This window comes from Aotus nancymaae, unplaced genomic scaffold (genome assembly GCF_030222135.1).
Source record: "Aotus nancymaae isolate 86718 unplaced genomic scaffold, 86718_ANA_hifiasm-v0.15.2.pri h1tg000053l, whole genome shotgun sequence".
Lineage (NCBI taxonomy): Eukaryota > Metazoa > Chordata > Mammalia > Primates > Aotidae > Aotus > Aotus nancymaae.
The window spans coordinates 30348079-30361021 of NW_026988467.1; the positions used below are offsets into that span (position 1 = coordinate 30348079).

The window sequence follows — 12943 nt, forward strand, 5'->3', positions numbered from 1 at the left end:
GGAAGAAAGAGGAGGGGAGGGGAGGGGGATGCAGCAGAAGGGGGGAGGGAAAGGGGGAGGGAAAGAGGGAGGGAAAGAGGGGGAGGGAGGGAAAGGGAGAGGAGGGGAAGGGAGAGGAGGGAAGGAAAAGGGAGGAGAAGGGAGGAGAAGGTAGGAAGAGGAAGGGAAAGGAGGGAAATGGAGGGGAGGGGAGGGAAGGGCTAACTTTGAGAGAAGTGTCAGCAGTAAGCAAAGGTGTGGCTTTGGCCAGTAAAAGCAGAAACACCCTCATTCTGAGTGGTGATCCAGGTTGGAGGACCCAGGTTCAGGAACATGAGGTCTGACTCTGCTACACAAGCAGCAGGACTGAGCAGACTGCCTGGGCTAGAAGGCCTGGAGTTCAAGCTCCCATTTCAGGCCCCAGAAGAAACATATGACATCTGAGTTGAGATGGACCTGAGGGGACCCAGGATTTCCAGCAACACTTAGATACGCTCAGTGGGGCCAGGGTGAACCCCTAGGGGTATTCCCTAATCAGGAGGAGGCAAGAGGCAGATTTTATAAAAAAAAAAAAAAGCTGGGGGTTGGGGGACCAGACCCGTCAGTTTTTCAGTGGATTGAGGTATAACATGTGGCATCCACTCTTCTTGTTCACAGCACCCTGACTCCCTTTTGTGACCAAGTCTGGATCAGAGGGGAGGATCACTGGCTCAGTGGTGGGCATGTGACCCAAGTTGTTCCTATCAGGGGGGATCTCCAGGCTTGTGTAAGGAGTCCTGGGGGACACTGTAGTCCAGGAGATGTTGACAGCCATTTGCCATCTCATAGCACCCAAGAAGGAGGCCAAGATGACAGAATCCCTGTGGCATCAGAACATTCTCCTAAACTTTTCATTGAAGATAACACATTTCATATTTTCCCTGAGATGGTTTGACTTAGGTTTTTTTCTGCTTGACAATAATTTGACGCAAATGGAATTGTGCTTTAAGTGTCTGTACGGTAACTAGATTTTTCAGGCAACAATATACTGTGGGCAACATTTCATACCAATCAATAAAAATTGAAATGGAATATTTTGAAATGGTTCTTTTGACTTCTTGAGATACAAAATACTGGGCCAAAATGCAAAGCTGATTTTTTGTTACCAGGTTATACACGCAACAGACCTTGCTAACTTCACCTCTAAGGACCCCTATTCTATGATAGAAGACCTACACTTTCTACTCTACTGTGCTAAAAAGTAAAAATACATATTTTTGAACAGTCTTTTAGAACTGCATGAGCCTTTAGGGGATGAGAGATAATAGAGTGATTTAGAAATTCGGGGTCTGGAATCAAACTGGCCATTTGCAGAGGACTTCCATGTGCCAGGCACTGTGCTGGGTACAGGGAGGCATGTTACACACTACTGTTAAGTTCTTGCCCTGTAAAAACTTTCCATCTAATTACAGAGATGGACTTGGGCATAAATCACAGCACTGCAAAGGGTGATGATGAAAGTGAACACAGGAAGTACTGGGGGAGGGGCTGGGGGCCACCCACCAAGCCTATGCTGCAGTCTTCATGAAGGAAGCAGCCTTATTTCACCTGACAACTTTGTAGGCATGCTGGTAAAATTCCCATTCCCCATTCCCCACAGCTGCTATTCCAACTTGGCTCTGCTTCCCTTTCAGCCCAACCTCTACTCTCTCAGGAGACACCCTCATTTTCTGCTTCATTGAGAAAATAGAGATCCCCAGATATAAGTGCTCTCAGTTTCCTTCATTCTCGAAATGTAATCCATACCCATCCTTTCTTCCTGGTCTCACCCCTCAAGGGGAGCTATCCCCCTCTTCCTCTCCCTGCCTCCCTGGGGCCCTTGCTCCTTGCTGTAAGGGTGCCAACCCTCCAGCCTCTACGCTCACACAAGTTCACTTGATGCCATAATATGGTGGTCCCCATCTTAATGTTGGCAGGACTTAGGGCAAGTTCTCAATCCCCTGAGCCTCATGTTCTTATCTGTGCATGCCTGCCTTACAGGTTGTTTTAGTGATTAACTGAGGTAATACATGTCAAAATATTTGGTACAGTCCTAAACCTAGTAGGTAGCAGATATCCTCTGGGGTGGCTGATATCCTCTGGGGCAGCGGATATCCTCTGGAGTGGCTGTTCCATAATCCTTTCCCCCTTTCCTGTGTTCACACCCTTGTACAATCCCCTCCCATTAAGTGCAGGCTGGCCCTGTGACTTTCTTCTAACCAATAGAATATGACAAAGGAGATGGGCTGTCACTTCTGTGATTATGTAATGATAAATAATACCACATATTGCTAGCCACTTTGCTCTAGGGATTCTCCTTGCTTCTTGATGAAGTAAGTTGTCAAGTTTGAGAAACCCATGTGGCAAGGAATGGCAAGGAACTGTGGGAAATGTCTAGCAGCTGAGGGTGGCCTCAGACCATCAGCCATCAAGAAACAGAAGTTCTCAGTCCACCAACCACAAGGAACTTAATGCTGCAGAAGTCACACAAGTGGGGAAGTGAATCCTTCCCCAGGCAAGCCATCAGATGAGAACTTGGCCCTGGCTGACCAAGGCCTCAAAAAATGCACGCAGCTAAGCTGTTACCAGACTTCTGACCCTACAGAAACTGTATAAATGTAAGTTTAAAACTATAAATGTTTAAACCATATAAGTGTATTTTGTTTTAAGCCACTAAGTCTGTGGTAATTTGTTACACAACAATAGAGAATACATTACTCAATAAATGCCCTCTTCGTTACAATTCTAGAAGAGACTGTCTTTAATCCTGTTTCTATCTCCAGCCTCTACCTTGCCCATTCAACCTCCTTTCCTTTGTTACCAATCTCTTGTTACCAACATCTTGAAGGTGGAAGGCCACCTCCTACCCTCCAGTGCTAATTAGATCCTGACTTGTATTACTCTGTAGTGGTTCCAGTTGGGTTGTCTTGTTTCCAACCTGAACTGTGGGCTCTTGGTGGGCAGCAGCTGTGTGATGCACCACACTCCTCTCTGCAAAGAGGGCCCCCACACGGCTATGCCCTGGCCCTCATGCCGCCCCTTTCTGGTTTCCTGTGTGATTAATTATGTGAATGTGCATGGCCAAGTCAGAGTTTTGACAACAGTTTGCAGTTTCCCTGCTGAAAACTAACTCCATTAACAGTCCTTTATGAAAAAGACAACAGGAGGGTCTGAATCTGCTGGCTTCTAATGACTGTAATGTAATGACAGTGGAGGGAGAGGGAAGGAAGGAGGAGGAGAAGTTGGGGGGAGCCTGGACCTAGGATAATGGGTGAGAGGAAAAGTAGGCGGACAATCTGGTGTGATGCCAGCATTCCAGGCCCACTCAGCTGGCCTCAGGTGCCCCAGTCCTTGAGAAGAGGAAGGCAGGCCCATCACCGTCTTGATGACTGAATCACTCCACTCTGATCCTTCTCTCCTCAAGCCTTTTGCTGTGTTCATGTAGTCATTAATTTATTTATTCATTAATTCAACAGATATTTATATAACTCTTATACCTGCAATATAACAGCAACTATTCTGGTGCTGGGAATATAACAAGGTCCCTCATCTCTCACATTCTGGCAAGGAGAGTCAGACAATTAAAAAAACAACAAATAGGCCTGGCTCAGTGGCTTATGCCTGTAATCCCAGCACTTTGCGAGGCCGAGGTGGGTGGATCACAAGGTCAGGAGTTCGAGACCAGCCTGACCAACATGTTGAAACCCCGTCTCTACTAAAACTACAAAAATTAGCCGGTGTGGTGGTGTGCATGTGTAATCTCAGCTATTCAGGAGGCTGAGGCAGGATAATTGCCTGAACCCAGGAGGCGGAGGTTGCAGTGAGCCAAGATCGTGCCATTGCACTCCAGCCTGGGTGACAGAGTGAGACTCTGTCTCAAAAAACAAAACAAAACAAATAAATACACCAGATCAGTTTTTGATAGCGTCAAGTACTCACAAGAAAATAAAGGTGGGTAATGAGATAAACGATGATGCGTAGGGTAGAGGGCACTTGAAATGGGTGGTCAGAAGTTTTCTGAGGACCTGGCATTTGGGTTTGGATTTAAAGGACAAGAAGGAGCCAGACAAACCAAGGTGTGAGAGAAGAGTCCTCCAAGCAGCAGGGCAGCAAGTGCAAACAAAGGTCCTTGCAGAAGCAAGCTTGGCATATTAGAGGGATGGAGGGAGGTCAGAGTGACTAGAGGTATGAACAAATGGGCGAGACATGGTTGGAAGGGTGAAGGCCTTGGCAAGGGGTTAATGTGGAAATATTGAGAGCCACAGAAAGATTTCAGTAGTGGAAAGCCACGTGCTTCCATCTTTGACTTTGTGTTACTGATCATTTCAGAGTCTTCAGAGACTATCAAGTGCCAACAAAGGGATTATTACCCCTCCTGCTCCTCTGAAGGAGTGCAAGAAAGAAGACACCAAACCCATGGCAATTTTTCCCTTTGGAAAGAGGGGAGATAATGAGAAGCCTCCACCTGGTATTCCTTGGAGCAGCCGTAAGCTAAAAACAAAACGTGGGAACTGCGAATCCTCTCTCAGGATACGTTTTCTCAGGAAGTGGAGGAAATGGGTGGGCATGGGTGGAAAATATTCCAGGGGAATACTTCTTCCTGGGTCTTGTGGGGAACAACTTCCAACAGGCCAGTGATTCTCAGCTTTAAGCCTGTGTTAGAATCACCCGCAGGGCTTATTAAAACACAAATTGCTGGGCCTCACCCCCAGAGTTTGATTTAGTATTTCTGGGAGTTGGATCTATAGTTTGCATTTCTAAAAGTTCCCAGGTGATACTGATGCTCCTGTTCCTGGGACCACAGACAAGTTCTCCTTCTTGTAGCTGCTCATTCACTCTGCATAGAAGGCATGGCTCATCTGACTGGTGAGTTTGGGAGGAGGAGCAGACCATGCTCAGTTGGCCCTCTCCATGCTCCCTTTCTCTCTCTCCCCATCTCCCTAGCTGCAGAGCACATTCAGACAGGTCTCCAATCAGTTCATCAGTAATAAAGGTGATATGCTGATCCTCATCTGTTTTTCTCTTGCATCTGCCAATTGATTCTGCACTTGAGAGGGGAATAAGTATATTTATTTATTGGGTTTCCCTCAAATTCCAACAGAGAAGTTGATAATCAGTTGCAAAACATTCAACTGGCATCTGGGCCACACAGCAGCTTAGGAATCTTGGTTTCAGCCTCTACTAAAACATCAATTGTTTGGGGGCAAAAGTGTCCAGTTCCTGGGCCTTTGGGGCCCTGATGGGGTGAGGTCACCAGGATGAGGTCACAAAAGCATTGATGCCCCTTTGTCCTGTCATGTGACCACTTGTCACACTTCCATCAAACAATATGGAATATTGTTTGTGGGGGACAATAGTCCCCCACAGGTATGCTAGGAAATAAATGCCTGGGACATCATCTTAAGTGGTGTCTGATGTGTAAGTAGTGCCCTAGGAATGGGGATGCCTGCCCTGGTCTCTAAAGGATGGGTTAAAAAGGCAAGAGCAACACACAAAAAGATAGTCTCAAGCAGGATAAACAGTTTGGCCAAGGACCCAAAGGGGATATGACCCTTCAGGCTGGCCCTGACCTCTGGGTTAGATTACCAGTGACACAATGAACATTTAGTTATAAAGCCATGCCTTGAAGTAGTTGTGTTGCAACAGCTCTCCCTACCCGGTGCTCCATTTCCAATGCTTCCTCTGCTCTGGCTGCTGGATGACATTTCTATTTCTTCTCTTCAACAGTGAAATATTTCAGTGGTTGTCCATCACCTATGGGAGTCTGACATGGTATAACCAGGCCACTAGGGACTTGCTAGCTGTGCTGTCCCTAATATGCACTGTGGTAGGCATTTTCTGAAACTGCTCCCAGTGATCCCCAACTCCTGAAATTCACGTCCTGTAATCCCCTCCCTTCGAGTGTGGGCTGGACCTGGTGGCCAAAGTGATAGGATTTCACTTCTGATGTTAGGCTATGAAAGGCTGTGACCACTCTCTCTGGCTCTTCTCTCTCACTTGAAGCAAACTGACATGCTGAAAGCTGTCCTATGGAGAGGCTAATGTGGCAAGGAACGGAGGGTGGCTTCTGGCCAACACCCAGTGTGGAACTCAGAACCTCATTCAAACAGCCTGCAAGGAACTGAACCGTGCCAATAACTGTGAGTAAGCCTGGAAGTGGATCACTCCCCTTTCGAGCTTTGAGATGCCTGCAGCCCCAATGGACACCGCCTTGTGACAGACTCAGCTAAACTGTACCTGATTCTTGACCCATAGAAACTAATAGGTGTTTCACGCCACTAAGGCTTCAGATAATTTGTTATAAACTGAAATGACGACTGCAGATTCTGGTATCAAGGGAGAGAAGGTGCCGTGACATATACCTAAAAATGTGAGATAGCTTTGGAACCAGGCAGTGGGCAGAGGTGAGGAGTATTCTGAGAAGCTTGTTAGAGAAATCTTCGATTGCCTCAAAGACAATTGAAGACACTGTAGAAATGTGGACTTTGAGGATATGGCTGGTGAGGGTTTAAAAGAAGTGATGAACATGTTATTGGAAACTGGAATGTCTTTGTCCATTTTCTATTGGCTGTAACAGAATGCCTGAAGCCAGGTAATTTGTAAAGAAAAGAAATTTATTTCTGACAGTTACAGAGGCTGAGAAGTTCAAGGTCAAAGGGCTGCATCTGGTGAGAGCCTTCTTATTGGTGAGGACTGTCTGTAGAGAGGACTGACCATGTTAATGTGCCTGCTTAGGTCTCTTCTTTTTTTTTTCAGCAGAGCGAGATGGAGTCTCGCTCTGTTGCCTATGCAGCAGTGTTGTGGCATGATCTCGGCTCACTATGGCCTCTACCTCCTGGGTTCAAGCGATTATCCTGCCTCAGCCTCACAGGTAGCTGGAACTACAGGCACACGCCACCACACCTGGCTAATTTTTAGTAGAGACAGGGTTTCACCATGCTGGCCAGGCTGGGCTTAAACTCCTGACCTCAAGTGATCCTCCTGCTTTGGCTTCCCAAAGTGTTGGGATTATGGGCATGAGCCACCATACCTGGCCTCTTCCTGTTCTTATAAAGTCACTAGTTCCACTCTTGTGATACCCCATTAATCTATGGATGGGTTAATCCATTCATGAAGACAGGGTTCTCATGATCCAATCACCTCTCTAAGTCCCCACCTTTTAACACTACCACACTGGGGATTAATTTTCCCAGACACATTTGGAAGACCCTTGCAAACCATATCATGGAGGAGGGGCATCCTTGTTAGGTAGTGGTAGAAAGCTTAGTGCCACTATTGTCTGCAGTTACATGGAAAGCAAAATATGTACCTAATAAACCTAGTTATCTAGCTATGGAGATGTCCAAGAAAAGTGTTGAAAATAATTACTTCTTACTGCTTATGTGAGAAGAGAGAAAAAAAAGTTAAAGTGAGCCAGGACCTGATAGTTTCAAAAATTCTCAGTCTCCCAGGTCAGCAAAAGGTGCTAAAATTAAGAAATGGTTTTTGAGCAAGTACTGTCAAGAAAAGATGGTCTGAGATAAAGCTGAGGGTGTGACTGTGGAGCTTTTGGTTAAGACCTCAGAAAGATCAAAAGATCATGGTATTATTCAGTCATACAAAGGCCCTTTAAAGAGATTAGAGTAGGCCTCATAGATCCTCCAGATCAAACAATAGGGACTCTAGGAAGCATAAGGGCTGTCCCTTGGCCATCTTTTCAAGAGGCTCAGGTTGAAAAGTGTTTAGTTCTCAAAGAAATTTGTGGGTTTGGCTTTTGTGTAATAGAGGGAATCTCAGTGCAATTTATAGAAGACCCAAAAAGTTTTTGAGAAAACTTATCAGAAGAAACACAGCTGGGACAGAAAGAAACAGAGACAGTATAAAATAAAATGAGGTCATTGAACCCCTAAAATTCTCAGCAGGAAACAGGCTAAGAAAACAATTCAGCTTTAAACACAGGCTTCCTTTCATGAAAAAGGAAGGATTACTCAGAGGGAAGAACCAAGAGCTTAGAAGGTAGAGTGAAGAGTCATGGAGAATTATCCCCAGGCTTTGAAACCTGACCAAGAAACTTGCAGTCTTTTCCTGGCTGGATTTCAAAATTGTTGTGGACCAGTGATATCTTGATACCTCACATTTTCCCCTCTTTGACTAGCAATGTTATAGCCATTATTCTAGGCCTATGTGCCATTGTATTGGGCATGTAGGGGGCAGATAATTTATCTCTTTAGTTTTTTAAATCATCAAATCCATAGTAACAGTATTCTGGAACTTGTACTTAAGGAATTATACTCAAGAGCCTCTTCCACACCTGCACCTAATTTAGATGATGAGATCCTGGACTTTCAGTTGGTGCTTTCATGGGAAGAGATGTTTAGAGACTTTGGGAAGAAATGATTTTATTTTGTGTGTGGAAGGGACAGGAATCATTGGCCAGAGGGCAGATTTTGGTAAGCAGCTTCAAAAAATACTCTAAATGTTCTTTCTCTTCTGGTATTCATGCCCTTGTGCAATCCCCTCCCTTTGTGTGTGGGCTGGACCCAGTGATTTGCTTCTAAAGAATAGATTACAGAAAAAGTGATGGAATGTCACTTCTCATATCAGGTTGTAAAAGACCACCACTTCTGTCTTATCCTCTCTCTCGCTCTACTCTCTGGCTTGCTCTGATGAAGCAGCTGTGCTGAAAGCTTCCCTTTGGAAAGGAACTGAGGGCTGTCTCTGGTCAATAGCATGGAGGAACTGAATCCAGCAAACAACTATGTGAAGAAACTTGGAAGCTAGTCCTCCCTTCCAGTTGAGCTTTGAGATGATGGCAGCCCTAGCGGTCACCTTAATTGAAGCCTTATGAGAAATCCTAAGCCAGAGAACCTAATTAAGCCACACTTACATTCCTAACACACAGAAAATATGAGCTAATAAATGTTGTTTCAAGCCACTAAGTTTTGGAGTAATATGTGACACAGCAACAGACACCTAATGCATCTGCCCTAAGGTCCTGCTACACTGCATTTCCCCCAGAAACACAACGCTCTCTCCCTCTCCCCAGGGCCTTTGCATGTACTACTCATGGCTGGAATCATCCCTCTGACCTTTTAGGTCTGGTAGACTTCAACCTGTTCTACAGGACTTAGGTCAGGTATCCCTTCCTCTAGGAGGCTCTCTTTGATGCTCCCAACTCCCTTCTGTGTTCTCATAATAGCTTATGTAAGTCCATACAATGCCATCCCAGTGTACAGTACATTATAGCAATTGTTTGTCTCCCCAACTGGTGGAGAAGGGAACGGATCTTGCCTGATTCATCCCAGTGCTCTAAAATCTAACATAACCCTTCACATGGAGTAGAATGATAATAGCACACTTTTATTGAAAGCCTACATCTTACCTGGCAAGAAATAATTCATTGCAGGATTTGGGCTTGTGTTCGATGATTTGGGTACTGTTTGAGGCCATTTAATCCAATTATTTTACTTAAGAAAAACATTCAAGGAGAGAGGTACTTTAAACACCCCATTTTACAGACAACTTGAATAGTAGGTTGGGTGCTCAGTTCATGATTGACAGAAAATGAACAACTGAATCATAAGAGGCATGTTGTTTCTTCTGTCCTGTGCCTCCCTTCTCTCAGGAACTCTGAAAATACCAGAGTTGGGCCAGAAGGCCTCCTAGGCATCTGGACATCCACTTTCTGCTTGATTGGTTATGTTACATAGTTTGGTATTTCCAGATAAATACCTGGATCTATCCCTGGGTGTCTCAAAGGGAGGGCCTTGACTAGCACCCAGAGAGTTTGATGGGCACCAGAAACCACACCTCCAGCTCTTTGCCCACAGCTGTGCCTCTGGCTCCCAGACAGAATAAGCATTTTCCTCTCCTCACACCCTGTCATTATAAACCACGTACATTCCTCGATACCCATGTTACAACGAACAGATGCAGCTCTGTATTTTTAATGCATTATCTGCAATTAGCAGCAGTAGGCATGGAAGAACTCTGTGGTCCCTGGGGCTGTCCCTCGCTGATGCAGCTGCGAGTACATTTGCAATGAAGAATCTGGCCAGGCTCCTCTGGCCCACACAGCCTTGGCAAGTGGGTGAGGGAACTTCCATGTGCAAAGTATATACTCTGCTCGCAAGTGGGAAGGGGCTGCCAAGGCCTGATCATCACTCCACTGCTCATCTAGCCCCCCTCCCGCCTCTCCATGCTGTCTAAATACCCTGAGAGGATGTCCTTCGTTGGGATCCCAGAGACAGGGCAGACAGCAGCCCCCAGTGTCATGGGCAAAACAGATTTTTCTAGGTTTGAGGTCTGCAGTATAAAGATCTGTGAAATGTAAAAAGAGAATGCTTCAGTACCCAGGGCAAGCATAAGCGGGGGACTGCATGGACTTCAGAAAAGAAGGGGGCTGGTTAGTGAGAGCAAATGTATGCTCCCTAGCTCTGTCCAAAGAGGAAGGTCATTTCTTGTAATAAACATCATGCCCATGACTGACATGTATTGGGTGTTTACTATGGACTAGGCCCTATTTCTAAGTGTTCTCCAGGCATCATCACTTATGATTCTAGAAGCAGTATCAGCCCCTGGCCAGTGACCACCATGGGCCTTGCTGTAGTTGAATAAAGTTGGATTTACTGACTGGTGGCAGTGAGGTCGAGAATGCACACCACAGGGAGCTGTGCAGTGTCTCAGTAAGAGGGTAAGAAATAATTGACTGTAGGATTCGGGCTTGTGTTAGATGTTTGGGGGAGGGTTCAAGGAAGCAGAGCTTTGCCCTGGATTAGAGACTATCTGGAGTAGGTGTAATTCTCTGAATGGGTACTTCATAAATTTTATTTACAAGGCAGGGGGAATGACGGAAGATGAGAGTTGTAATTGGTAAAGAAGAAGCCATCATTCACATCAGCCAAGAGGTGGGGTGAGGGGGGGCTGTTAGGTCATCTTTGTATTTTGAATAATGTTCTTGTTTTGTCTAAGTTCATGATTTTGAAATGGTCTTGTTTTTGTCAATCTATCATGGTCCTAGAGTGGCCTTGTTGGGTGTTGACATTGGATGAAATTGTTTATGGTCAATTGGAGAACCCCAAGGTCTAGGTGTGGGTGCCAGGCCAGCTCTCGGCAGAACAAGGCCTTACTGATAGTGCCAGTCCAGCTTCCAGCCATCAGGGGCTGCTGTTCTCCTTCTCAGCGGGCGCTCTGTTACTATGCCAGTTCACAGAAATAAAGAAATAGAGGCAAAGACAGATTAAGTAACTGGTCTTAGTTGTCTCACAGCTGGGAAGTAGCACTGACATTCCAGAGTTCCTGAAAGTCAAGGATCAAGAGACAACAGAGGGAACTAAAGGGGAGAGTTTGTAATTACAGGAAGCCAGGATGACCATGAGGGGAAGTGGTCAAGAGACAGAACACGGGGTTTGTAGTCAGAGATTTTCACCATGGGAATCTGTCCTGGCCACTTACTAGCCACGTGGCCCTGGGCAATTTGTTGAATATCAGAAATTCACTTTATTCTTCTGTATAATGGGAACACCAAAAGTTGTTTTCAGGGTCATATGAGCATAGAATGAGAAGACATGGCATAAAGCACTCATGTACCACTTGGGACACAGATGCTCCCTCAGCATTTACTGCATGCCAGGCACTATTCTAAGTTCCTCGCATGTATTTACTCACCTATTACAGCAACCCATTATAACCTGTGGCTTGCAGGTGAGAAGATGGAGACACAGAGAGGTTAAGCAACTTGCTTGAGGTCACACAGCTATAAAGTGGCAGAACTCAGGCATCCTGGCTGCAGCACCCTCACTCTACCACGTGTTATAGTAGCTGCGGGGTCATTGCTCCTTCCCTTCTCTCAGTGCTCCAGATCATCAGCTTTAAGACTCTAGTCATATTCTGATGGTGATTTAATGCCCTGGAACTCTCAAGGCCCCAGACTTTTGCTTGTGAGTGGGTCTACACTGCTTGCTTGGCTCTGGTCTGGAGCACATTCATTTCCTTTTAGAAGGTCAAAACATTCTCGGCATGACAGATAATATAGATTCAGGTTGCTGCAGTCTATAGATCAAATAAAACATAGTATTGCCTTATTGGTATTTCTACACCTTTCAGTAAGTAGTAGAGTCAGAGAAAACACTGAGAAATGAGTAAAAACTAAAGAGGGCAGAAGAATGACTCAATGCTACAGCACAGGCCCTCTTTTGGCAAGATGGATGTGTGGGCAGAAGGCAAATGGCTGCTGAGAGGAAATGGGCCAGACTTGGCCGGTCTTCTTCTATCCTGTAATGGCAGAAAACTGTTCAGGATGGCTATGGCGCACAGCCCAGGGCTGACTCAGCATTGCCTTTTCCTAATCTGTTGAGTGGGTTTATAGATTGTATCACAAGTTCCGGGAGAATGAGAGGCCAGGATTCCTGGGGCCAATGGCTCCTGTAACAGAGGTCCTGTGTGCCACGACCCCTCCTCCAGTCCTTGTTCCACTGGACTTGTCCCCATTGTCACACTGGGGAAGATGAGGGCCTGGAACTCACAGCAAAATTCTCTTTGTGGTTTGATGCAATCCCAGATCCTTGCCATCAACCTTTGTGAGGCTCATCTGTTCTTAATCATATCTCTAAATCCCAAGGCATTACAATTCTGAGAATTTGGGAAATTTAGCTGCTTAGAAGATTCATAATAATCACAAAATCCCTGGTATTTACAGAGCTCCCTTTTGCAGACTGTGAAAGCCAGATAGAAAATACTCTAGTAGTGAAGACACCCTGAAATTGCTCTCGAGCTTCTCTTCACTGAATGCCAGACCCTTTGTATTATTTTGTGTAGCTCAGGGAGGCAAATTGAAAAGAATACTTTCCTCCATTACTTCCTGAGAGAGACCAAAGAGAAGATAGAGAGGTTAAGTTAACGTAGAAGATATGCCCAGAGTTGCTGCCAAGCCCCTGCCTTCTTCTCAGGACTGCCCTGCTGGCTATGC

The 12943-nt window shown here is 45.6% G+C and overlaps 1 protein-coding gene across 1 annotated transcript in view; it reads right to left on the minus strand.

Annotated features, from left to right (window-relative positions):
- Positions 1-12943, minus strand: part of CSMD2 (CUB and Sushi multiple domains 2) — a 616469-nt gene that overhangs the window by 336508 nt on the left and 267018 nt on the right. The window lies entirely within an intron of this gene.